At 38.3% G+C, this 27,538-nt stretch overlaps 1 protein-coding gene across 2 annotated transcripts in view; it reads left to right on the forward strand.

Annotated features, from left to right (window-relative positions):
- The first annotated feature begins 2,876 nt into the window (after window positions 1-2,876).
- The window catches only part of LOC129722623 (calcium/calmodulin-dependent protein kinase type 1), a 91,957-nt gene continuing 67,295 nt past the window's right edge, over window positions 2,877-27,538 (forward strand). For both annotated transcript variants that reach the window (XM_055676221.1, XM_055676220.1), the window contains exons 1-2: window positions 2,877-3,047; window positions 3,120-3,178. The gene's annotated coding sequence lies outside the window, so the exon portion shown is untranslated. The remainder of the gene's footprint in view (window positions 3,048-3,119; window positions 3,179-27,538) is intronic.

A 27,538-nucleotide genomic window follows, 5' to 3' on the forward strand; every position in this document is an offset into this window, starting at 1 on the left:
GACTGACCCGTAGGGGAGTCTTACCGGGCAAACATAGCGTGGCGTGCAGTCTCCTAACGGAGCGGCGCTTAAGCTGCACGCTGATTAGGGATCGACCAGGGCCGGCTACAGGTCCCTACAGCATTACTAATGTCTGCTAGTTTAAATCGCTATCAAATATAAATAAACCAAATTTGCATTTCTAATCAGCCGACCGAACGGAGAATAAACCGGTAATATTTCAAAAGCGACGAGATAATGTATGATCGCATCACTTATCAAGGTGAATCCTGATCCAACTTACCCTTCCCAACTAACAACACCTCCTTCCCGTGACCTTTGTGGAGATGCAGAGATAAACACGGTCTCCAAATAGCAAGGGTCACACTTACATCCCTACCCTCTTCCTACCTGATTGCAAGGACGTGGCCGGCGTTGTTATTGATCCGTTAAAGTATTGAGTCACTAAAACTTGTACAATGAGAATGGTCGGTGACTCCCAGCCCCATTCAGTTGATTCACTGTACAATTTTACTGATTCGGATCAATCACGGAGTGCAACCATTGATATGTGCAGTCAGTCAAGCTAAGCTAAGCTTTTCGATGTTAGGTTGTGACCGAACTGAAGCTACATTGGAAGGTAAGCCTCCTTGAGCGCATTTTGCCGACCCTGAAAAAAAGAGTGACGCCGGGCAATCAAAAAGTAACAGGAAAAGGGAGGAAAATTATGGGTGGTGAAAGGAGGGAAATCAAGAGTTGAAAAACCGTCAAACGATCAGAAGTACCGCAGCGTTCGTGTAAGAAGCAAGTGAGTAGAGATTTAGAAAAAATATAAAAAAGCTAAGTGAGTACCGAATATCAGCCAAAGAAAGAGTGCATTCAGGTAAAGAATACCACCCCACTTTAGCTATGACGTGCTAATAGTTTATGTCCGAGTAGGACCTTTTTTTCTGTTTTTTCACCAAAACGAATATTTTATTCGTTCGTCGTTCGCTCACTTCACACGAGTCGGCCTAGGTGGTGAAATCCGCCTACGTCTAACCGTAAAGGAGTTCCGGGCAGCGACGAACCCGCGGAATCCTCGGACAACTGGCCCTGATAGTAAAGGAGGACCCTTCTCGGTGGCGCCAATACGGTCTCGTCCGTGGCCCATCGATTGAGTCAAAGGAGGAAGACGCTGAAGAACCTGCTTCCCCGCCAAACCACGCATCCGCCATTGCGATTTTGGTCATCATACTAGAGCAGCGTAAAACAGCAACGAGTTTTCCCCCTCCCCCGCAACCAGCAACGCAGCATCGCAGCAACAGCAACGCAGCCCAGCAGAACCAGAACCCTTCGAAGTATCCGGTACGTACCGTGAGAAGAAGAGTGATCCGCTAGCGCCACCCCCCCCCCCCCCCCCCCACACACGCACCCCCTTAGATACGTAATTAAACAAAGTAAAGATTGAATGAACAGTTTTTCCATTTAAGGTCAAAAGAAACCTCCTAGGAATCCAATAGTTTTTTGCACAACTTTTCGCGCGTAGTCCCTCCGATTACCCCGCAGCAAGCCGACCCGGTGATCCAAGATCCACGGTCTCTTGCTCGGTGAGCTTTCTCGGGAGCACTATCTGCCCAAATAGTCATAGTGATATCGACAAAAGAGAAACTTATTACAAATATGTTCCCGAATATCTGTCAGAATCATGAGATCCATGAATGAGAGCATTTCCAGTTTCCATGCCTCGAAACCTGAACCTACCAAAATTATGTTATTCTTGTCTCATTACATAATAATTGACGTTAGGCATCTAAATACCAACATATTAAAAGCAACGATACTTCGAAATAAATATTTTGACGATGATGTCCCTATTTCGATAATATAAACCATTTCAAATGATTTCGTACCGTCCTTCGTTTTCGACAAAGCTCTTGGAGCGCAATGATGCCGAAGTGGCGGGGTTCTAGCTTATCCAGCAGAATCCAAATCGTCGTACTTATTTCGTCGGCTAGGTCATTGCCGGTTTTTCCGGTTCGTATTCAATTCATGATTGATGTATGTAGTATATTGATTTTAACATGCTCCTTTACTAGGACTGCGTTGCCTAGTCAACCGACGGAGTCGCAGTTTCGGGTGTATTTTCCCTGGTGACCACGAATGTCAATTTCAGTAGGCAGACTTTTGCTATATGCGATAAGGAGGCTTATATGGGGAAAAATCGAAAAATCTTGAATTTTCCCATATCTACCCTGGTGACCACGAATGTCAATTGGGCCGAACAACTCAATATTTTCCAATATGCCTAGGGTCCTAGTCAACATCTCCAATCGATTAGATTTCCCTATCAGTAGGCAGACTTTTGCTATATGCGGTAAGTGGGAGGCTTATATGGGGAAAAATCGAAAAATCTTGAATTTTCTCATATCTACCCTGGTGACCAGGAATGTCAATTGGGCCGAACAACTCAATATTTTGCAACATTTCTAGGATTCTAGTGACATTTCCAATTCATTATATTGCTCTATCTTGCCTATTAATTAGTTGTTAAGTTTTATCTCTTATCAATTTTGTTGGTTTAATTCACATTTTTAGTTTCAGTGCTGCCCACCATTAGCGCTGCATTCTATGCTTTCTTCTGTTGAAATATTTCGTTTTTGTTGGTTGAGTTCCGGAGGGTAAAATCACGCAGCTTATATAAATCCGGATTTAAACCAACAAAACCAGCTACCCAACAAAATGAAATATTTCACGATTTTGTTGGGTACGTTTCTTGTTGGGCGAATTCACACAAGTCTTTCGGGTGTAGCCCGGGATAGAAAAAGTGTAGTCCTAAACAAGACAAGTGTAGTCCGAGAAAAGTAAAATAAACATTTACAAGGTAAAAAGTGGCGTCCGAGTGTAGCTGCACCGCAAAAACGAATTTGACATAAGTTATCTTTGAGCGTGCTGTCAATATGGATTCCAATTTATTCTTCGCTATGGGAAAACTTACGAAAATCTGTTGACTTTATACATTTCCCGTAATCAGTGTGTTTCATTGGTACCAAACAATGTTTTAGAAAAAAAAAAGTTTATGTATAAATGTGGGCATCGATAGTTCAAAATCGTTTTGTGATTAAATATAGAGCTGATAATATCTCTTAATTGTATTATAGTACGCCATGGATTGAATTTTTCTAAAATCATTTAGAAAACAGTGTGTAATAGTTCATAGGTATGTATTATAATCATGTATTCAAATGTGATTTTTTTTGCAAATACGCAAATTTCATATATCCACAATTATTTAAGTATTTTTAAGAACACGGTTGTTTTCAAAACATCGACTACAAGCGATGACGTCACCATAATGGAAAGAGTGTTTTGATCCTAGTAAATTTTCCTTGTTTGCCGTTGTAATATATTTGTAACCTGAGATTTGCAACAATATTCTAAACTATTTCAAGGTTGTTGACACTTTTTTAATTATTATTCTTACACTGTGACATATTAAATATACGCTTGTATTTAGGGTTGCCACATCTTCGGGTTTCACCTGAAGTCTCCGGGTTTCACATGAAGTCTCCAGGTTTGGTAGGTGATCTCTGGGTCTCCGGGTGAACGTGAATTTTCTCCGGGTCTAAGAGTTGATTTCTGGGTGAAAGTGAAATTTCTCTGAGCTAGCGAAATTATTTCCAAGTCGCTCTGGAAACTACATACGTCATAAATTGAGACAATTTTTCCTACTCATTGCCTACAAGTCCTATTCATTGCCGGAAAACTCAGAAATTTCGCGAAATAATTTCGGCATGTCGACTTTACGGCGAATCTTCATCATTTACTAAATTTCATTAAAATAATTCTCTGACTTCGTCACCAAAATCACCGAACTCGATCGGCTGTTAAGAATTGTTAAGATAAATAAGGTAATTGCCAAGATAAATAAAGTAAGTAAAAAGTGTTGATCATCTGGTGAAAATAAATCACAACTAGCATGTCAATGCACGAGATACACAATTTAAAAGATTATTGCTAAAGATTGCTAAATGTCACTGTACCAGTGTACAGATTTAATGTTGGATTTCAAATGTGTAGTTGAAAAATTTTCGGAAATTTTTTTATTCTTTATCACGCTCAATTACAACACCTTTCATCCATTCCCAACATCATCACCTTGTTTATTAACATTGTTCGTTTGGTACCCTTGTTTGACGTTAAATTAGTTCCTTCGGTTTGCGCGACTCTATATTATAAACATAAACTCTGCTAAAGATCTACTTACGTATGAATGTGTTGAGGGTTCATCTACAAATTACGTAAGGGTCTAGGGGAAGATAGGGAGGAGAGGTATCCAAATTTCTTACGAGTGCTTAAGAAGGGGGAGAGGAGGATTCGAGAAAATCTTACGTAAGACCGAAAAATTTAAAATATTTTTATATTTTTAAACTTAGCAAACTAAAAAGAATTAAATTTGTTGAATAATTTCTCGCTAAGATCTCGACAGCTGAACCTTAAAGAAGTAGTAAATTCATCTAACTTAATGATTATGTACTTTACTTTCTTAACTTATTTTCAGTTTTATATACTTCAACATAATATACGAATACCCTATAGATTGAAATATGTTTCTTCTTCAAGACAAATTTTATCTTAAAAAAAAAATCTTATATACGATTTGTAGGGGGAGGGGCAGGGAATGGAAAAAATCACCTCTAGCGAGTTTGAATACATAAGCAAGCCTAAGATGCGTTGACATCGTCGTCAGTATGCGAATAACAAAGTATCGGTGTTGGTTCACTCTCTTTGCTTTCCTTTTTACGATATATTGCTTGTCGTTAGTACTCGGTATATGAAGTTATTCGTCTCTGTTACACAGAGCGATCAGATCTTGTTATGTTCTTACTCATTTGACTAATGAATATGATTTTTTGTCAGAAAAATTACAAGGGTTGAATGCAAAGCCAAGACCGCAAGGTTGACGTAGAACTACATAAGGTTGTTTGTTGGATTACTTGTATTGAATATGTTTAAAATTTTGTGCAGAAGAGGAGTTGAATTGCTACAAAATTTTAGTTTGTACATGAACAGGAATGAAACAAACACTATACAACGCAAACAAGTTTTAACCGTCAAAGTGCATGCAGATTCAAATAACATCTAACTTTTAATTCCATCACAGAACGAGAAAATAATCAATCTTCAATAATTTGTTTGTTGTCCTTATAAGGATTGTTGTTGTTCAATTTCATATCGGATTAATGGTGATCGCATCTGTGCGGTACCGACCCTCTGTCGGTACGGCATTCTTCTGATAACACAGTTGAAAGCTGTTTTTACACGGAAAATTTGACGGCCCATATACTTATAAAGCCAGCATTCCAAAACGTGTGTGTGTGTGTTGTCGAAATACGGCAACTTTTCATTAAAGGAAGTAATGTACCTACTACTGATGCTGCTTGCTACTGCACAAAGGCAGCTTTTACTAGAGAAAGTGCCGTTGCACCAGCTGGCTCAAATATTGCGGCTGATACCACTACTGCTGCTGATGCCATCCGCTGTCACAGCTACTGTTGTTAAGTAAGGATTATTGTAGTCGCTGTCTAGAACTAATATGAGTAGTTTCGGCTGAAACAGTACATTCTGAATAACTGGGTCTATAATTCTGTCAACCGTGCTTGGGAGCAACCTTATAACGACCAATTAGAGGTCGAAATTTTCGTTTTAACAAGGCTTGATAATTTTTAATAGCACAATGTTTTGAGTGATAAAATTACAATTTTCTGCATCTGGGAAGAATCTTAGAAGATTTTACAATCTATTACTACAGTGCCTCCACAATCATGGGTCAGCTTCAATTATGGGTCACTTTTACGCAAATACGTCTATTCTCACGAAACTAAACAATTTTCATTGAAAGTGGTATTTTTTATAACTCAATTGTAACCTTATTCATACGATTGTAATGATTTAATGTTAAAAATGTTACTAAAAACAATAATTCTGCTCGGTGCAATAAGTGACACTTCACCCATAATTGTAGTAATGTCAAGTTTTGCGGTGCACAATTGTGGGTCAGTCCATATTTTGGCTATTTTTATTACTTTTGCATGAAAATAAATCACGGCCTAATAAAATAACTTGTTATCAAGCTTTTACAACAATAAAATAACTTTTGTGATGGATTTTGATGGTTTTATAAACTAAATAATCTTGAACGCCAAAAGTGACCCATAATTGTGTCTTCTGCTATGCAAGTACTATTTTTCTTCTTAACCAATTTACACACATCAGCTGCAGTGAAACTAATTGTTGATCGAAAGTATACATCATAACACAGAAATAGATAGTAAAACATTCGTGGTTGATAACTTTTCCGATTTTATATTCATTTCTCAAAATTTAGGCAACACGTTGACTGACCCATAATTGTAGAGGGACTGTACAAGAACGAAGAAAATCCATCGAAAACTAACCGATTTATTACCATTTGAAATTGGACATATTTTTCACTTTTTCCGGTTTTAGATTATCACTTCACACCCCTATGTAGCCGAACTTCCTGAGAGACGTAGTTCTACGTCAAAAGAGAGAAAATGACAATGTATGCTCTCCTACTCTCGCTCAAGTGAACCGCTGCCGAAGTAGTCCCTTTCCCCACACTTTCCCTCTCACCGAACCACACCTCTGCTGCTGCTCAGGCGACATGATATTCTTCTGCTGCTATTTTTTGTTCCCCTAACGACCGGCATTACAGTGATGGAAACGAAACGAATATGATGCAATCGTCGTTTATTCATCACTTGTGCACTTCACGAAGTGTACAGGCCGGGACGGGACCAAACTTGAATCCTCTCAACCCATAATGAAATGATGATATGGTGCATAGGTTTCTGGGAGAAAACAAACACATGACTAGACTACATCAGCTCTGAGAAGCGATTCGATCGTTGCGTTTGTCTCTCCATAGGCCGGTAGTTAGGGGAAGAAAAGATAGCAACAGGAGAATATTATGTCGCCTGAACAGCAGCAGAGGTTGGGTGCGGTGAGAGGGAATGTGTGGGGGAAGGGACTACTTCGGCAGCGGTTGAGTTTAAGCGAGAGTAGGAGGGCATACACTGTCATTTTCTTTCTTTTTCTGACAAAAAATCATATTCATGAGTCAAATGAATAAGGATATAACAAGTTCTGATCCCTCTGTGTAACAGAGACGAATAACTTCATATACCGAGTTGTGCACATTGAGAACCACGTGTTGTGGTATACACTAATGAATAGAAATATATCGTAAAGAGGAAAGCAAAGAGAGTGCACCAGCACCGATACTTTGTTTTTCGCATACTGACGACGATTTCAACGCATCTTAGGCTTGTTTTATGTCTATTAATTAATCGCTAGAGGTGATTTTTTTCCTTCGCTGCCGGCATATGGAGAGACAAACGCAACGATCGAATCGATACTCAGAGCAGATGTAGTCTAGTCATGTGTCTATTTTCTCCCAGAAACCTACGCATCATATCATCATTTCATTATGTGTTGGGAGGATTCAAGTTTAGTCGCGGTCTATACACGGCGCTTGAAACGACTTCGAAACATATATCAGCGTAAACACCGTAAATGGCGAACTGTTCAAACAAAATACCACTTTAAACGTGCCAGTGAAAAGTACCGACGGCTAAATGCTAGTTTGTATAAATCGTATGTTCTGGGCGTTCAGGCTAATTTGCAAAGAAACCCAAAAAAGTTCTGGAGCTTCGTAAACTCGAAAAGGAAAAGCTCTGCAATTCCGTCGGAAGTGTTTTTCAATGAATCTACCTCCTTAACTGAATCGGATGCTTGTAAGTTGTTTGCTACGTTCTTTTCGTAGGTCTTTGCTTCCGATCCTGTTACTGCACAAACCGTTGAGAACGCTGTTCAGAATGTTCCGGCCAATTGTGTTGATCTAGATGTTTTCGAAATTACTCCAGAAATGATAATTGCTGCAGCAAAAAAATTAAAAACGTCTTATTCCGCTGGACCAGATGGGATTCCCGCTGTAATTTTTTGCCGTTGTGCCGTTTTGCTTGCTGAGCCACTATGCTGCAACTTTAACAAGTCCTTCACGTCAGGAAAATTCCCGGAGGTGTGGAAGAATTCTATTATGTTTCCAGTTTTCAAAAGTGGTGACCACAGCAACGTCAAAAATTACCGTGGCATTACTAGTTTATCTGCTGGCTCAAAACTTTTTGAATTAGTCGTAAGTGCAGCTATTATACGTAGCACTAGACACTACATTTCCTCTGACCAGCATGGTTTCATGACTGGCCGCTCGGTGACTACGAATCTTCTAGATTTCACCTCTAGTTGTATTAATGAACTGGAATGTAAAGCACAGGTGGACGTGATATATATGGATCTGAAAGCTGCATTCGACCGTATTAATCATCGAATACTGTTGGACAAAATCCTGCGAATGGGTGCTTCGCGACAGTTCGTAAAATGGCTAGGCTCATATTTGTGCGATAGAGTTATGCGAGTAAAACTAGGATCACAATTATCGCCTCCTTTCGCCAATAAATCGGGTGTACCTCAAGGCAGAAATTTGGGACCACTGTTGTTTATTTTATTTTTCAGTGACGCTGCTGCTACACTTGGCGTTGGTTGTAGGCTGTTTTATGCTGACGACCTTAAAATATATTTGACGATTCGTTCCATCGAGGATTGTCGACGTCTACAAGATATGTTAAATTCGTTCGTGTATTGGTGTAAATTAAACTGTTTGACAATCAGCATTCTTAAATGCGAAGTAATGACTTTTCATCGCACAAAATCGCCTATATTCAGCTACCAAATAGATGGTTAAACACTGAATAGAGTTGAATACGTAAAGGATCTTGGCGTGACTTTCGATCCTAAACTGACTTTTGATCGTCATCGCACGATAGCTATTTCGAAAGCTACCCGTCAGCTAGGATTCATTTCAAAAATCGGACGCGACTTCAAAGACCCGTACTGCCTAAAATCACTGTATTGTGCTCTTGTCCGTCCTGTCCTCAAAAACGCAAACCTTGTTTGGATGCCCCACCAGCTCCATTGGAATCTACGTATAGTACGTGTGCAGCGAAGATTCATACGTATGGCTCTTCGTGACCTGCCTTGGCGACAACCCGACAATCTGCCCCCGTACTCAGACCGCTGCTGCTTGCTCAACCTAGATACTTTGGAACGTCGCCGCAAGATGCAACAGGTGTTGTTTGTGGCGAAGCTACTGAATGGTGAAGTAGATTCTCCCAAACTTCATTCGTTGTTGAATTTCCGTGCACCACATAGAGCCTTACGACCTGCATCACTATTGACAAACCGTTATCTTCGCACGAATTTCGGTCGCAATGAACCCATTGCCTCATGCATTAGTATGTTTAATCGAGTGGAGGAATGTTTTGAATTTGGTGAACCTTCGTTTAAGGTGGAACCTCATTGAATCGAAAAATGGCTGACTTCGAGTCACCACTTCGAATTTTCAAAAGCACAAGACTCGGAAATACCCTTTGCGTTCCCTATGAAATTTTATTTTATGTTTGCTACACCACAGCAAACATAAAATAGCATTTTCACAGGGAACGCATTAACTATTTCCGAGTCTTGTGCTTTCGAAAATTCGAAGTGGTGACTCGAAGTCGGCCATTTTTGGATTCAATGAGGTTTCTCCTTAAATTGAAGAAGAAGCTAGCACGTATAAGTTTTTAACATCATATATTAGTTTTATACTAGTTCATTAAGTCAGATGAATTTTATACACAAATATACAAATAAACTTCATGATGTGTACAGTACATGTGGAGATTAAATGATAATTGCAACATATTCGTTTCGTTTCCATCACTGGGGAGGGGGGTAATGCAATATCTTACTAAGCCTTGTTATAGGGGAAGAGGAGGTCAAAAATTTCGAAAAAAGTCCTTACGTAATTTGTGAATGACGCCTAAGCCTGTAGTACACTATTTGGCCAATGGTCAAATATTTGACGTTTTTCCGAAAAAATATTCAACCGTCAGTGTAATGACGACAATCAATCAACCGAGAAATCAACCAAGCGAACTTGCAAACCCCGAACTTACCTGGATAGCGGCTGAAAAAGTTTGACATAAACCGTCAAATAGTGTATTGATCAAAAACAGTTTGACACCGACTTAGAATTGTCTTATTTGACCAAATAATTTTCTGTCAAATATTTTCCAAGTGTAATGAGGTTGTCAAATAATTTTGACAAACAATTATCTTTGACCAAAATTTGGTCAAAATTTCATCTGTCAAAAAGTGACATATATTTACGCTTGGTCAAAGAGTGTATGTACTACAGTGTACTGAGTGATGACCCTGTTCGATCCACTAGGACTGCTGTCACCGTTTATAGTACATGGAAAAATACTAATACAAAACCTTTGGCGGACAGGACCTTTGGCAAAAGTGGATCAAGATGATAGATTTCATCGGTACTGTTCGTATTCCGAGGTGCTATTTCACTTGAGCCACTGCTGAGACCAGCGTTGCCAGGTCATTTTTTTAAAAATCTGGAAAAGGCAAAAAAAAAATCTGGAAGTCATTTCGTGGGATGAAAAGTGAATTCTCGCCAAACATGTGAAAAGGGCCCATGTGCCATATGTAAACAAGCCACAATTTCACGTTTTTTGATAAATACAAGCTTAATCTACCCGTACAAATAAGATTGTTTGATTAAGAGTAAATTCTTTTATCAATAAAGCTTATTGATAAGGGCAGATTTCCTTGTATTAATCAAAAAACGAGAAAATTTGGCTTGTTCACATATGGCACATGGGCCCTTTTCACATGTTTGGCGAGAATTCTTCGGATAAAAGTATTGGGGTACGTAAAATTTGAGGTGACAAAATTGCCAAATTTCGCGCCAAATTTGAAGTGATGACCTTTTTGCGGAACGGAGAAAATAAAATCTGGATAAAATCTGGATCATTCATGAAAAATCTGGAAAATTGGACATCAAATCTGTCTACCTGGATACATGTTCAAAAATCTGGATAATCCAGCTAAATCTGGATACCTGGCAACGCTGGCTGAGACTTACAATGCTGCGCAGATGCACGTCTTTGTTGACGCCAGCGAGAAAGCTGTGTACATCCAAACCATGAATAACAGTGCCAAAGGTCAGTGCGCTTTGCTGGCAGGTAAAGCTAGAGTAGCACCAGTCAAACCGATGTCCGTGCCCAAGTTGGAGCTCAAAAGATGTGTGATTGGGGCGAGGCTCGCAAAGCACGTTTAGGAACATCCCCGTATTCCGATCGACAGGAGTTTCTATTAAACAGATCTATCGACCATACGTTGCCCACCGAATTGGAGAAATTCTGGAGGTGTCGAGCGTAGCCGAATGGAGATGCCGAACTTAACTCAGCAGATGAGACTACCAAATGGGGTGGAATACCGTATTTCAGCGATGAGAGCAAATGGTTTGCTGAGCCAACTTTCCTGCAACTTCCCGGAGAAGAGTGTCCACATCCAGTAGAGACAACGATAGCTACAACTGGAGAAGCCCGAATGACAGTTCTACTTCATACGACTAGAAAATTTACGGTTTCCTGTTAGCGGTCAGCCATTGGGATTCTGACCACAATCGACACACTGCCTTCAAATTACCCAGAAACGATAAGTAAGGACAGTAGCCTGTACCAATTTATGGCGGTTATAGACGAAAAGGTAGTCGCGCAAGGAAGGTAGAACATTTACCTTTCGACACAAGATACCCATACTGCTCCCAAAAGACCATTCCGTTACGAGACTGCTTATTGATTATTACCATCGTATCTACCGTCATCCTGAAACGGTGGTCAATGAAATGCGACAGCTATATATGATTCCAAGACTTCGGACGATGGTGAAATTAGTATCACGAACGTGTCAATTCTGCAAACTACGCAGAGCTAAGCCTCAAATACTACCAATGGCACCGCTGCCATCGGCACGTTTGACGCACCATGTCCGCCCCTTCAGTTACGTGAGGATTGATTATTTTGGCCCAGTACTGGTAAAAGTGGGTAGATCGAACGTAAAACGGTGGATTGCTCTGTTCCCTTGATTAACAATTGGAGAAATGCATCTGGAAGTAGCATACTTCAGCATACAAATCTGGACTTTCGGCGACCTTTACTAATGCAGAAACTATATATATTTTTTTTAAAGGGGGGGAAATTTTTAGTAGCTTAAGTATTTATGATAAATATTAGTAAATAATGAGTATGTGTGTCCAATCACAAATGGTGACTTCTCAACACTGTTAGAAATTTGTAATTTTAATTGTTAAGATTTGTTTGCTTTCGCAATTAGGACTTATCATTCGTAGGTATTTAAACCTACTTGTCAGAAAAGGGGAAGTAAACTTACAACTAACTTAATTGCTAACTAATTGGCTATAAAGAGAGCTTATCGTAGCAATTGAGGATTGCAACGATTTTTGTCGAAAATTGTTAATTTTATTTGACATAGCTTCTAATGGTTCAACACCAGTAAGTCTATGTAATTCTAGTGTACCGTCTGCCGGGGTGTGCTTAAGCCAAAACGGGAAATGTTTATTTGTTAAACTACTTGAGATTTCTTGAACCTAATACCTCAAATCCAATACTTTATGAAAGATGACATATTGATTCACAATTTCAAATGAAATATAGATAATATCAGTGAACTGTTTGACTTGAATAATGTTCCAAAGTACAGGGTGAAAAACATGCGCAAATAACGTTATTCAAAAATGTCTCAGGTAAACCAACCCGATCAAGTAATCACATCAACTTACTGCTCAGCTAGTACGTTAGGATGTCGTCTTCAATTTGTTGAGGAAATATTGCGCATTGAACCTGTGTTGACTCAGAAAATAGTGTTTTTCCAAACTGTACTCTTTTCGAGCCCTTTTGGGGTGAGATTGTGCCAAGCTATAATGAACGGTACAGTGTGCGGAATTTACATTCACGACAAAATTATATCAGTACACACCAAAACACTTGCATTGTTTACATAGGGTATGTTGTCTAGCTATGGTATTATTTGAAATAATGACTAAAAGCTTGAGAACAGTAAGCTAACAACTGTTAGATGGAAATTTACAATGACTGATATTACTTATGGAATGTAACAAAGTTTGTACACCTATTCTATATAAACTAGAACTTTTAAAGTGAGGAAGGAGGGTTGTAGGCAGAGTTGCCAATAAAATTTTCAATTTAACTGGAAAAAGGCTGAAGAAAAAACTGGATTCCAAATAAATTTGTAAAAAAGCAATAAAATGATTTTGAGAGAGCTTTTTTGTTATGGAAACTGAATCCAGTGTCAGTTTCGAATACAGCAACTAACGAAATAACTCTTCGCACAAAATTACTCATTTTAATCAGAACTGTTTTGTTTCGGGCTTACATTTTTTTGAATTATGGACTGGGAATTTTCCTCTAACAGCAGCAAAATTTAAAATTACGCAATCAATCTACCTCAAAATTAAGAAAATAGAGCTTTTTCATTTACTTTTATCTTCAACAAAAGTATTGACGCAGCATTTTCTTCCGTTACATCAGTGAAGTTTAAATTTCAATTATTTTATCGCTATCTTTTAGTATCTAATTCTTCTAACAATTTTTTAACTGCTACGCCACAGAAAATAAATAGAAGATTTTTTTCACGGTGTGATAAATTTGTTTGGTTTTATCTCAACCATGTCATGCAGTCTTTAATTAGATCGTTTTTCGTGCGAGAAGATAGAATACTGAAAAAGCTGTTAGAAATTGTCAAAATAATTTATCAATCTACAAAACTTACGTTTTAAAAATATTTCCGGAAACCAATCGGAGCTTGAGTGAATAAAAAACTGGATAAAACTGGCAAATATCTGAAAAAACTGGAAGATTTTGGGAATAAACTGTTTGACTGGATCATTTGAAAAAAACTGGAGGAATCCAGTTTAAACTGGAACATTGGCAACCCTGGCTACGCCACAAAAAATAAATAGAAGATTTTTTTCACGGTGTGATAAATTTGTTTGGGTTTATCTCAACCATGTCATGCAGTCTTTAATTAGATCGTGTTTCGTGCGAGAAGATAGAATACTGAAAAAGCTGTTAGAAATTGTCAAAATAATTTATCAATCTACAAAACTTACGTTTTAAAAATATTTCCGGAAACCAATCGGAGCTTGAGTGAATAAAAAACTGGATAAAACTGGCAAATATCTGAAAAAACTGGAAGATTTTGGGAATAAACTGTTTGACTGGATCATTTGAAAAAAACTGGAGGAATCCAGTTTAAACTGGAACATTGGCAACCCTGGCTACGCCACAAAAAATAAATAGAAGATTTTTTTCACGGTGTGATAAATTTGTTTGGGTTTATCTCAACCATGTCATGCAGTCTTTAATTAGATCGTGTTTCGTGCGAGAAGATAGAATACTGAAAAAGCTGTTAGAAATTGTCAAAATAATTTATCAATCTACAAAACTTACGTTTTAAAAATATTTCCGGAAACCAATAGGAGCTTGAGTGAATAAAAAACTGGATAAAACTGGCAAATATCTGAAAAAACTGGAAGATTTTGGGAATAAACTGTTTGACTGGATCACTTGAAAAAAACTGGAGGAATCCAGTTTAAACTGGAACATTGGCAACCCTGGTTGTAGGTACGATTCCAGAGGTTTTGAAATCTCCAATGGAATATACAGTGGACAATGACACATAATAATTAAAACGAAAAGTCTTCTCAGGCTTTATATCCTAACGTTTTCCACTTCTAAGCTAACTGGAGACGCTACTATGTGTATAGAGTAGGGAATTCCGTGCAAAGTCACGCTATTATTGTTGTTTACATTTTCAGTCTGGCCAGTGCGAACCTTTTCAGTTCTGTACGGGTTGATAGTTTCGCCTTTTTGAAAATTGATGAATTTTGTTCTAATGTCCTTGTTTTGTTGTCCAGAGAAATGTATGCGTGCTGCGGCCAATAATTCCTTGTCAAGAGGTAAAAGTGAAGGTGGTGTGTTGCGCTGCGTGATGGTTCCAGTTCCGTTGTTGTTGCTGTTACTGTGGTTAATGATGTTGTTTGTTGCTACTGTTGTTGTTATTTATGCGGATGGTACTGTTGTTCCTGCTACTAATGTTATTGCTGTTGTTGGTACTATGGTTTTGCTGCTTCCGTTGCTTTCGCCTTTGCTTGGCTTTGTCTTCCTTTTTTTCTTGTAGACGACGTAAACGCTGCTTTGCGTCATGTTGTGACCAGTCACATTTCCATATTTTTTTACTCCCAATGAAGCGCCAGCCAGAAGTTGATTCTTTATTGCTGACGAAGTTCTGATGAGCTTGCGCTGGGATAGACGATGAGTGCGTTTCCAGCGGGACATTGACGGGTGCAGGTATTCTTTTTGCCATTTCTTCCATGTGAGACTTAACGTCACGTGTAAGGGCAGCACTAGATTCAGCTAGGTTATTTTTTAGGGTAGTAAGTACAGTCAGGTTTTTTACGCGGTTTTTTTACGAGGTTTTTTTTACGCGGATTTTTGAATTAACGCGGTTTTTTACGCGGATTTTTGAATTAACGCGGTTTTTTACGCGGATTTTTTAATTAACGCGGTTTTTTTTACGCGATACCGCGCTAATTCAAAAAAACCTAAATTAATCCACCTAGCGGTCAGACTCAGCCTTATCATTCGAACTTATTATTTGTAAAAATAGATTTACATGAATGCTTAAATCCAAAAAGGTATATTCACTCTTTGGGTTCTAAAATATTGATGTTGTAATTAAAGTATAAAATATGAAATTTGACGCAATGTTAGTGCTTCAGAAATAGCGAAATATAAGAAATGACTCTTCATTTCTAACAATTTAACCACGAGCGATACCGGGAACGTTCAAATAGTACGATACCACATTTAAATCATGTTGAGGCCATATATATTGATCAAAGCAGCTATAGTGTTGAATAGTCTTTGAATATCTTTTCTTTACAAAACTTTTGAACAGTATATCAAATTTTTATGAAGTTTGTTATTTGTAAGTTTGAGAGATGACTCGTTTGTATGACACTAGTTATGTTCAAATAAGTCATGTAATACTTGAGATAATAGACTTTCGTTGTTTTACAAATTAAAACATAATGGTTGCTTAAGTTTGATTACAATCAATTGAAAAGGGAACGTATGGGGGAGTCAAACTTTGAAACCACGTGTTCAATCATAATTCACCAGTCAACCCTTAACTATCCCGTTCATTCGATATCAATATTGTTCAAATCTGTAGTGTAGTTTCTAAGATAATGAAGTTTCGTGATTTTCACATTTCGATACATTACAGACGAAGTTACATTTCGATTACAGCAAAATTCAATAGGGTGTTATGAGGCATCTAGACCTTTCATTTGATACTAATTCTGTGGAAATCGGGTCAACCATCTCTGAGCAAAGTGAGTGAGCCCAAGTAGTCATCAGAATGTGTTTCTTTTCATAGCAGGACTTCACATTTTTAAACATAACAGGAAAAGTAATAATCCGTTCGCAAAAAAAAATCATTAGGGTCTTATGGGGCACAGACTTTCCATATGACACTGATTTTATGAAAATCGGTCCAGCCATCTCTGAGAAACATGAGTGAGATTAAACAGTCTCCAGAACACGTTTCTTTCTGTAACTTCTGAACCATATGTTCAATCTTCATAAAATTCAAAAGTTGAGGGTTTTTAGGTAGCCCGTTCATTTGAAACCAATTTTGTTCAAATCGGTTGTGTAGTTTCTGAGATTTTGATGTTTCGTGATTTTTACATTTTGATACATAACCTCTAAACTAGAAATCAGATTACAATAAAATTCAATATGGTCTTATAGGGCAACTATACCTTTCATTTGCAATTGATTTCATTGAAATCGATTCAGCCATCTCTGAGAAAATCGAGTGAGATTGGGAGAGCGTTACACCCACACATGCAGAAAATGCTCAGCTCGTCGAACTGAGTCGAGTGGTATACGACATTCGGCCCTTTTGAGCACTTTTATACCTTTAGTTTTTGCAGTGATTGCTATACCTTTCTAGGAGAAAGGCAAAAAGTGAAATGATAGAAAAGACTTTTTATTTCAACTTCAATTCCGAGCAAGGCCGCAAACATTGAAATAGTACAATATCAAATTTAAATGATGTTGGGGACACATATTTTGATCGTAGCTATAGTTTTAAACAGTCTGCGGGTTTCGTTTCTTTCGAACCACATGCTTAAACATTATGAAATTCATTGTTTAAGGGTTTGAAAGCCCATTTCTTTGAATTCAACTATGTTCATAGCTTCTGAGATATAAGAGCGTTTTTCACATTCTGTCGCAGCGCCAAAACTAAAAGTTTGATTACAATTAAATTCAATAGCAACCTAAGCGGCAAATAGACCCTTCATTTAACACCAGGATAGAAAGAATCGGTCAGACCATCTCTGAGAAAAGTGAGTGCGAAAGAAAGGTGCACATACACACGTACACACCCACACACAAACATATACACCTATACATGCATATATGCAGAAAATGCTCGATTCGTCGAACTGAGTTGAATAGTATATGACATTCGGCCATTCCAATCATTTTTCTACCTTTTAATTAGCCAGTGATCGTTAGGAGAAAGTCAATATGTTTACTTTCATTATGTGATTTCACATTTTTATGAACAACGGACACAGTTACAATCCGATTGCAATGAAGTTCAATAGCAACCTATGGGTCAACTAGACCATTCATTTGACACTAATTTTGTGAAAATCGGTTCAGCCATCACTGAGAAAAATGAGTGAGTTTAAACAACCTCAGGATAACTTTTCTTTACATAACTTTTGAACCATATGTTCAATCATTACGAAATTCAAAAGTTAAGAGTTCTGGAGATAGCCCAATCATTTGAAACCAGTTTTATTGAAATCGGTTGTGTGGTTTCTGAGATATTGATGTTTCGTGATTTGTACATTTTGATACATAACCTCTAAACTAAAAATCCGATTACAATGAAATTCAATAGCAACCTATGGCGCGACTAGACCTTTCATTTGCAATTAATTTTATGAAAATCGGTCCAGCCATTTCTGAGAAAAGTGAGTGAAAAAAACAGTTGCACATACACACACACACACATACACACATATATACATATATACATACATACAGAAAATGCTCAGTTCGTCGAAAGGGGTCGAGTGGTATATGACATTCGGCCATTGGGACCACTTTTATACCTTCGGTTTTTCCAGTGATTGCTATACCTTTCTAGGAGAAAGGCAAAAATTTTACGAATTTCCGAATTAACGTGGGTTTGGAACCAAAAACGTTTAATTGTTAATCTAGTAAAAGGCATAGTCCAAAACATACCCTCCGCCCACCGAAAGATCCGGAATGACCGTCAAAAAGGACTATTAAATACTGCATTAAATACTGGCTCTAGAGTGTCTCGGGTTTTTTCTAAAGCCCTTCTTGCTGGACTACTTTACGCGGAGTTTTTAAAAAACGTGGTTTTTTTACGCGGATTTTTGAATTAACGCGGTTTTTTTACGCGGATTTTTGAATTAGCGCGGTTTTTTTTACGCGGATTTTCGAATTAACGCGGTTTTTTTTTACGAGGTACGTATCTCCCGCGTAAAAAAAACCTGACTGTAATTTATTGAGTGAGTCTGTCGTTGCATTTGTAGTTGATGCTATATTTGCTACTGCTGCTGTTGCTGCCGATTTGGCCACCGCTTCAACAGCTGATGTGGTGTCCGAAGGTGTGTCGAAAAGTGATGACAATGTATTTTTTATTTCAGCTGTACTGGCTTCGTTGCTGCTGGCAATGTTAGAAATGCTTTGGTTTATTTCTTTAAGCATTTTTTCTGCATGGGTTCCGACTGCCGCCATGCTTGTCATTCTCCTCAGTATGTGAAAGGAGAGGAGAAAAAATTCACCGCGCACTTCCCTTCCAGTATGTGCCTGCGTGCAGCAAATGCTTTCACCACACTGCTTCTTTCTCACTCCAAAGTGTCTCAACCAGCTTACAGAGAGACAAACACACTTCCAGCTCACCCCACATCTGATAGAAACAAGAGGGGTGAATCACTCTACAGAGAAAACGCAGAAGTGCACAACAGTGTCCACTGGTGAGTAGTCCGGAAGGTGAAAAAAAACCTACCGGGCAAAAATGTAGTCCTCGTGTAGCTACGAACGAATTCCACCAGAGTGAATTCAACCGGCACGAGCAACGCAGTCTATTTTTTTCACCCAATCTCTTGTCCTCTTCTGCCATGCTCAAGAAACCAACTGTGTAACGCACCGCAGAGAGCTCTGCAGTGTAATTATTGTGCGTGATGTCCACACGTGTGAGAAAGTACACCATAGTTCATTGTCTCGCAAGAGAGAGATTTCAGATTTCACTGCAGTGCGTTCAGGTAGCTCAACAGATAAAAATCGTTTGTCGCCCTCTTCTAGCATGAGCGTATTGATTTGCTCTTTAGTGTGACGGCAGTTGTGTCCGCAGTGCAAGATGTTCTCCTACACTCTAGAGGTTTACTGAGGAGAAAAGACAAGCATGACTGCCGCTGTGGCGTCCGTAGGTGCGTCGAGAAGCGAGGATAATTTATCTTTTATTATTGTGGCCCTGGCATTGTTGTTATTTGCGGCAATAGAAATCTTATGTTTGATTGCAATGAGGGTTTTTTCTATTTCCTCGAGCGAGTCGACGTGGGTCTTGCTGAGTGTTTGATAATTTGTGAGCAATTTATGGTTTGTTTCCATAGATTTGCCAATATTTTCTGTAATGTTTTTAAGTTGCGCTGTTAATGCCTTCAGGTTCAGCTCAGTCACGAATCTTTCCTGACAGTCTTGACACAGCGGCAGCATAAAGGTGCGAAGGATTTCCTCGTGGTTCCTTCGAGCACCTATGCACGCAGCATGGAAAGTGCGGTTGCAAGTTCCATGGCAACGCCAGAGGAAGTGGCTGTCGCTTTGGGCACACTTTAATATTCCACACTTCATTGAACAATGTCACTGTTCCACTCGCGTCGTAAATAAGTAAAGGTGGCACGAAAAAAAAAATTAAACTACTTAAAAAGCTGATGCGCGTTTATCGCGTGGTCGGTTTAAAAATGTTTATAAATAAAAAGTTAAATAATAAAAATGTATGCTAGAGCGCAGCAAATGCGCGTCCGAACTCTACGGCGGTTCGACGTAAAAAAAACTGTTCTTTCTTTTTCGTCCAAGATTCAGCCAGAATCTGGACTGCTGAAGTTTTCAGATATTGTGAACTGGATTTTTGAAAATTTCAACATAACTGGTCCTCTTGGAACGGTCTTCTGGTATCGACGATGCGGTGAACTCTTTCAACAATGCAATCGATAGCGTTTTTATCCAGACAGTGCCATTGTGGGAACCACCCCGAAAACCAGCGTGGTCGAATCTACGTCTCCGTACGCTTAAGCGCTTTCGGTCAGCTGCGCTTCGGCAATATTGCTCTCACCGCTCATCATCTACAAAAATATGTTGAACATTGCTAGCCGCGGTTTTTAAGCAATGTGGAGAAGTCCTCTGCTCGCCAATCGCTAAGCTTTTCAACTTATCTGTGCAACAATGTAAATTCCCTGACCGCTGGAAATTCTCGAATCTTTTTTCCTGTTCACAAAAAAGGTGTTATCACAAAGTTACCAACTATCGAGGGATCACATCCTTGTGTGTTTGCTCTAAGCTGTTTGAAATAATTTGTTAGCTGTAAACATTATATTGGCACTGAACAGCACGGGTTTTTGACGTAGAACTACGTCTCTCAGGAAGTTCGGCTACATAGGGATGTAAAATGAAAATATTAAACCGGAAACAGTGAAAAATATGTCCGATTTCAAATGCTAATAAATCGGTTAGTTTTTGATGGATTTCCTTTGTTCTTGAGGCAATAGATTGGAAAATCTCTAAGATTCTTTCCAAATGCAGAAAATTGTAATTTTATTATTCAAACTATTGTACTGTTGAAAATTGTCAAGCCTTGTCAAAACGAAAAATTCGGCCTCTGATTGGTCATTATTTGACTGCTTCCCAAGCACGGTCGACAGAATTATAGACCTAGTAATTTGAAATGTGCTATTTGGCCTATATGAGAGCCTGTCTCAGCCGAAACTGCTCATATTATTTCCAGACAGCGACAACAGCAGTACTTCCTTAGCAGCAGCAGAAGTGCAGCTGATACCAATATCAGCGGATAGCGGCTACAGCTGTGGCATGATAACGCATTGCGCAGCAGTTGAAGCGGGTCTCAGCATCGATAGTAGCAGGGATAGCTGAGGCAGTGGGGCACTCCCAAGTAACAATTTAAGTTGTATTGCACTCTTTTAGCGGTTTTCATGACCAATTTCGTAAAACTGCTTTTAAAACTAACAGCACCATCAAAACCCCCTGATAACCGCTATAAATTTGCTTCACAGCTAAGTGGCCCACGCTTGGAAAGGTTATTAAAGCAATTATACGAATAACAATAAATCCGCTTTAAAACCAACTGAAAGTTTGTTCGCATTCTTTAAGCTGTTAGCATTACCGCTTTAAAAATGGCTTCAAGTTCAAGCAGACTTATTGCGCTCTGCTACTAGCCGCAATAAGCTCAATCCAACTTGTCATTGCTTGACAGCAACCACAATGAATTAGTTTGTTATGCTGTTCCACACAAACCATTACAGCCAGTATATTTTCATTTCCATATGGAAATCTCTTGTAGGAAAAAAACCCATGCATTTGTGTTGGTGATAATCGCGAAATTCAATTTGAAATAACGCCATTAATTAATAAAAGATGTTATGTAAATTGGGACTTTAGAGCAGTTTCACCAGTTCTCAAGGATATGCGCATAAAGTTTTGTCGAGTATTTTTGGAAGATAGACGCATAAAATTGATGCGCTCTTGAAATAGTACAGGTTTACAAAAAAAATCCAGGATTGGAAAAATGTATTCGATTCGATCATCTCAGTTTTCCAGAAAATAAATGTATTTGTATTCTCTCATATGGATATAGATCGAAATTAACGTTGGGTGTTACATTTCAGTATTAGTTAAATACAAAAAGTGGTTTTAATTTCAAGGTCATAAAAAGTTCCAATGGTATCAATATGGCGCGGCTGGTAAGTTATTGGTACACTGTAAAAAAATGTCACGATTACTTCAAGTGTTTTTGTACTTAACTCTATTCGTTACATCCCAGTTAAAGTGATTTAGTGTTGATTTCTCGATGATTAACACTTTCCAATGAAATAATCTTGCGTTGAAAACTGGTTAATGGAAATCACCATCGTATTAAAATAATTATCTCTTGTATTATCACCTCTGTTCAAATCAATTGAATTACAGCTGCAATTCCAACTGACAAACGTCAAAACCAAAGAGCGAAACAAAAACAGTGACGATGGCGAACGGCGCATGCATTACATTTACCCATAGATCAAAAATTTATTTGAGCCCAAGCTTTATTGAATTTTTCAAATTAAAATAACAATAAAACTACTTTTTTACATATCCTGAAATCGATTGCATCGATACAGTTACAGGAAGCATCTCTGGGATCATCTTGTTATTAAATTAAAAATCTAAAATAAAATCAAAATAAAAAGAAGTCTTTTGAATTTATTGTGAATTTATATAATTACCGACAACTGACCGACATTCCGTATCTCAACATAAGCATATCAACAAAGAAGAATATAACAACAGAAAATAAAGTGATTTGCTATTGATTTCATAGTTCTTTGAATTAATATATTTCGAAAGATTTTCATTCAACTCTGAAATGTTAGGCAAGTACATAGTGCGAATTCAACAGCAAATCACTTTACTCCGACGTGATTTTTATTTACAGTGTATTACTCATAGCTTCAATAAGTCTAGTTGGCCGAGGTTTCCACCACAGACAAATGAACATGACACTCACAATTATGTAGTTTGAGTTTTTCCTTCACCTCGGATCAATTTTCAAAAATATGCTCGAAAAAACCGCCGTTCAATAATTACGTAAGCATATTTTCCCACTTTTTCAAGCCCCCCTCCCTCCCTTGTAAGACATCGTAAGATTTGGTGATACCCCCCCCCCCCCCCCCTAGTAAGATCTTACTGCCAGCATATATAGATTTTCATTTTAGTTTTATCATAAGGAAGCGAGCACAGTACTTCGTTTCCTCTTCTGTCCTTTATTCGAGTAATTTCGTAATTTCCTTTTCATGAATTTTACCGTCCACGCTGTCATGAACATGGTTATTTGAACAGCTGCATTAACAATGTTTTTCTTACGTAAGATAATCATTTTACCCCCCTCTCTCACTTGTAAGATTGCGTAAGAAAATTGCAGACCCCCCTCCCCCCCTATTTGCTTACATAATTATTGAACGGCCCCTAAGACCTACATCGTCATAGAACTACATCGAAGGGTTCCGAGGAAACATACACGGACTCCGTTTGCTGTGGGATAAATTGATGAACGAAATTTGTTTTGAAGAACTCTATGCGGGACGTTTCTCAAGACTGCCCCGAGAATAGCTTCTCAGAGTCCAGAAGACGTTGCGGTCGAAACGATGCCCCAAATGCCCACCAGTATGGAGCTGCATTCAAATACGCTGCCATTTCGGCTAGTGAGAAAATTGCAGAAGGAACTAATTGTGAAGCAGATGACTCACAACTATTGCTACAGAATGACGAAATTGATAAAGAAATACCTGAGAAATTTCGCTATCAATTTCAGCCGATCGAAACGAAGACAAATTACTACTCTTCCAAAGAACTAAACGGTCTTATTTACATAACTGGAGCTGCCGCTTCGAAAATCAACCACCAAAAGTGCCGTAAACAGTTATTAGCAGAACGAGATGCAATCGACCGTAATGAGGAATTATATCTGTTTGTTAAACTAAAGGGAGCCTCGCACTACCCCAGCACAAAACTTTTCGAAATCGGTTTGTTGGTTTTTTCAGCGTTTATGCAAAAGTGTGATAAGTTTCTTTATCAGAACAGGAGATATGTTAAAGCTAGACTTAAGCAGTATACAGTCTATGAACAGTTCGATTTCTATTGCTGCGGAAAGTGTTTCCATATAATCATTGACAAAATTTTTAATACCCTCATAAATTGTTTTCTAAGAAAAGTTAAAATTACCCTGGAGGCAGCTGCAATGAAATTGCCTCTAAAGCTACGTATTAAATCGATGTGACCATATACTTTATTTTTACAATTATTTGATTTTTAGACATTAACATTTACACTGACACATCCCAGTGTATTTCATCAATGTTGTCCCAAAAAACCGAATTCATTCGACGATTTCTGAAAACTGAAAAAATAACATTGAATATTCTGGGAAAAATAGTGTAACAGAAAGTCACCAACCTAGTTTTTTTTGTGCAATGATTACGAAAAACGAACATGCCTTTTTCACATTTAACATTTTTTTGCCGGGTCATTTTTTTTCCTCCGAACTCCTTACGTTTTCATCACTGCGCCCGGACAGGATTTGATTGATAGATAATTGTTCATTGCTTATTTACTTATTTCTCTCGGAACTCCTTACGTTTTCATCACGGCGCATCTCATTAGTATTGCCCTGAAACAATCGAATCCATCCGATTTCTGAAAACTGAAAAAAAAATATATTGAATGTACAGATAATTGATTAGGTAATCTAGGAAAAATAGTGTAACAGAAAGTCACTTCATTTTCCTGAAAAGGTTCGCGTAGAACAAACATACCTCTTCTTTCACGTTTGCAGCTATTGCCGGACAGGATTTTACTGATTCGCTATGTGCACGGTACGATGCTGCCATCTAGACTAGTTTGGTCGATTAGTGAAAAAACATAAACAAACCCAGAAATCGTATGGGTTTTTATTCTCGCAAAGCAATTTGATTAGAAAAAGAGTGTTTCGTGAAAATTCTTCAGTGAAATAATGATAATTAGAAATAATCCTTCATTTCATCATTTAAATCATTTAAATTATCTTTTAACGGTCGGGTCGATAAGCATTGTAAGAAAATTTCGCGATTTAATGAGTTTGTCTTTCCGAGAGGTAAGTAAGGATGTTTTGTTGGAAAGATTTTCAGTTCAAAAATGAAAAGATTCGAGAAAATTACATAAATGTGATGTGTCAGCTAAACTTAGGATGTTTCTCTTAAATACTGTTATATGCAGGTATTTGCAATATAATTTGGAAGATGAACGCTGCTGATGAAAACTGCTGCAGCAGAGATTGCCTATTTGAACAATCGAGTAGCCGAACGGTATGCTGTGTACCAGGATGTAAACAACGTTATGGAGGGGGAGTCTCCTTTCATTCAATGCCTCAGAAAAAGTTAAATCGGTCACGTTGGAATTTATGGATGCAAAAACTACGAGTGAAATATGAACCATCACCCAGTGCTAAAGTTTGCAGTTCTCACTTTAGTATCGAAAATTTCATACATCCTGGTATGTAACTCGCTATCAAATAATGTCGAAAAGTCAATTAACGTTAAAATTATCAATTCAAACTACAGATATCAACCGCCGTACTGAAAGGATGATCCTGAAACCGTCCGCTGTGCCAGACATTAATCTACCGTTACCGCCGCAAAACCCAAGAAAAGAAAAACTAGCGGAAGATCGCGCTACCCGTGCTAAGAACCGCGCATCACAGAAAGCTGGGGCCGAAGCTGAATCTGCCTGTGAAATTTCTTCGACGAAAATTGAACATGAGAGCTTATCCTCTCAAGAAAAAAAAAAAAGAAAAAAGTGTGCAAGTAGACACAATGGAGATGGACAGATTGTTCCTTGGTCGACGTCGTGAGATGTCTGTTCGATTCAAAACTGATAGGGAATTGAACTCTTGGACTGGTTTGAGCTCTTTTGCTATGTTGGAAGCCATAAAAAAGCAGTTGAAACGTTGAAATGCCGTGAAAAAAGTTCCCATTCCACGGTGACATTGGAAGAGTGCATACTGATCTTGTTTGTTAAGATTAAAACAAATTTGTCATTTGCTTGCATGAGTGCACTTTTCAATCTGACGTACAGGACCGTCTCTATCATATTTTATCGAACGATTAGATGGCTTAGAGTCATTTGTGAACCGCTGATACCGTGGCCTAGTCAAAACCAAATAAAAGCCAACATGCCTCATTACTTCCGTCCAAAATATGAAGATGTGTCAGCTGTGTTGGATTGCACAGAAATTGCGATTAAAAAATCCAGTTGCTTGCACTGCCGAATAAATTCGTATTCGCATTATAAAAGTCATGAGACTGGGAAGTTTTTGATTGCCGTAACACCAGGAGGGACTGTTTCCTTTGTCAGTCGAGGCTATGGAGGAAAGTGTTCCGACAAACAGGTAGTTATCGAGGAAGGATTGCTGGACAAGTTTTTACCGAGCGAAGCAATAATGACGGACAAAGGATTTCTTATTGATAACGAATGTAAGGAAAAAGGACTGAAACTTGTTAGACCACCGTTTCTCCACACTCCACAATTGAGCCACGCGGATGCCAAGGAAAACATATCTTTAGCAGCAGCCAGAGTCCATGTTGAGCGAGCAATTCAACGTATAAAACTGTTTCGTTTTTTTTTTCAAGAGAAGATTGATACACGTTTCTTCCTCGTTCTTGATGATTTATTCTTCATAGCTTGTGCTATTACAAATGTAAGCAACCCAATTTTGTCTAATCACAGTTTTCAAATTTTCACTTAAAGTTAGGTTAGAAATGTTGCTTAAATAAATTTTTTTCTGTCGCTACTTATGAATTGATTTAAATCAATTGAGATGACTAACACAACTCTGGCCCTTTAATTGTGGAATTTTCTCGATATTCTTTCGAAAATAATTAACCGATTCGATAATTTTTCAACAAGTATATTTAATATTAATTATCAGAATAGCTAGAATGCACATACTTTAAAAAAACATTGAAGTACACTTCTCTCAACACTGCTACCACAGTTGCAACAAATCCATGATCAAACGCTATAGTTTGGACGGAACAATAATCGTCTGCTTCAGAATATAAAATAAAATCGGTGGTTTTACATTTTAAAATCAACATGCTTAGTTGCACTTGTGCATAATAACGGTGGGTTTTCTTTAAAACTCTACCGCTGTTAGTTAAATAGGGCAACTCCTTAACCACACTGTCAATATCAAGATGCTTTCCTGACAGTGGACACTTAACTTCTATGAGTTTTTCCTCTTCAAGTATCAATCCATCAGGGGAACATCCAAGCCATGGCATGTGCGGCGGTATAACTAATCCACACTTTGAGACCTTCTTTTTGTAATCACGCTCATAAGCTTTTAAAGCAAGTGACTCACATCGTAATCCATGCTCAATAGCTGGCGTTGATATTGTCTTTGGCAATATTGTATTTAACACTTTCTTTCTCCAATCTTTGGCTCGTTCAGGATGATATGAATAGAATGTAAATAAATCGTAAGCTTTCGAAGCTGTTATTCGAAGGCTTCTTTCGCGTTTCCATTTCGTCGAAGCATTTTGCTCGATTGTATCCAGACATACTCGTAGGGCTTCATATTGCGAGACACACAGGTGCAATTCGTAATATAGAGACAAACCATCTTCCAAAGGCCCTAT

This window comes from Wyeomyia smithii, chromosome 2 (assembly GCF_029784165.1).
Source record: "Wyeomyia smithii strain HCP4-BCI-WySm-NY-G18 chromosome 2, ASM2978416v1, whole genome shotgun sequence".
Classification (NCBI taxonomy): Eukaryota; Metazoa; Arthropoda; class Insecta; order Diptera; family Culicidae; genus Wyeomyia; species Wyeomyia smithii.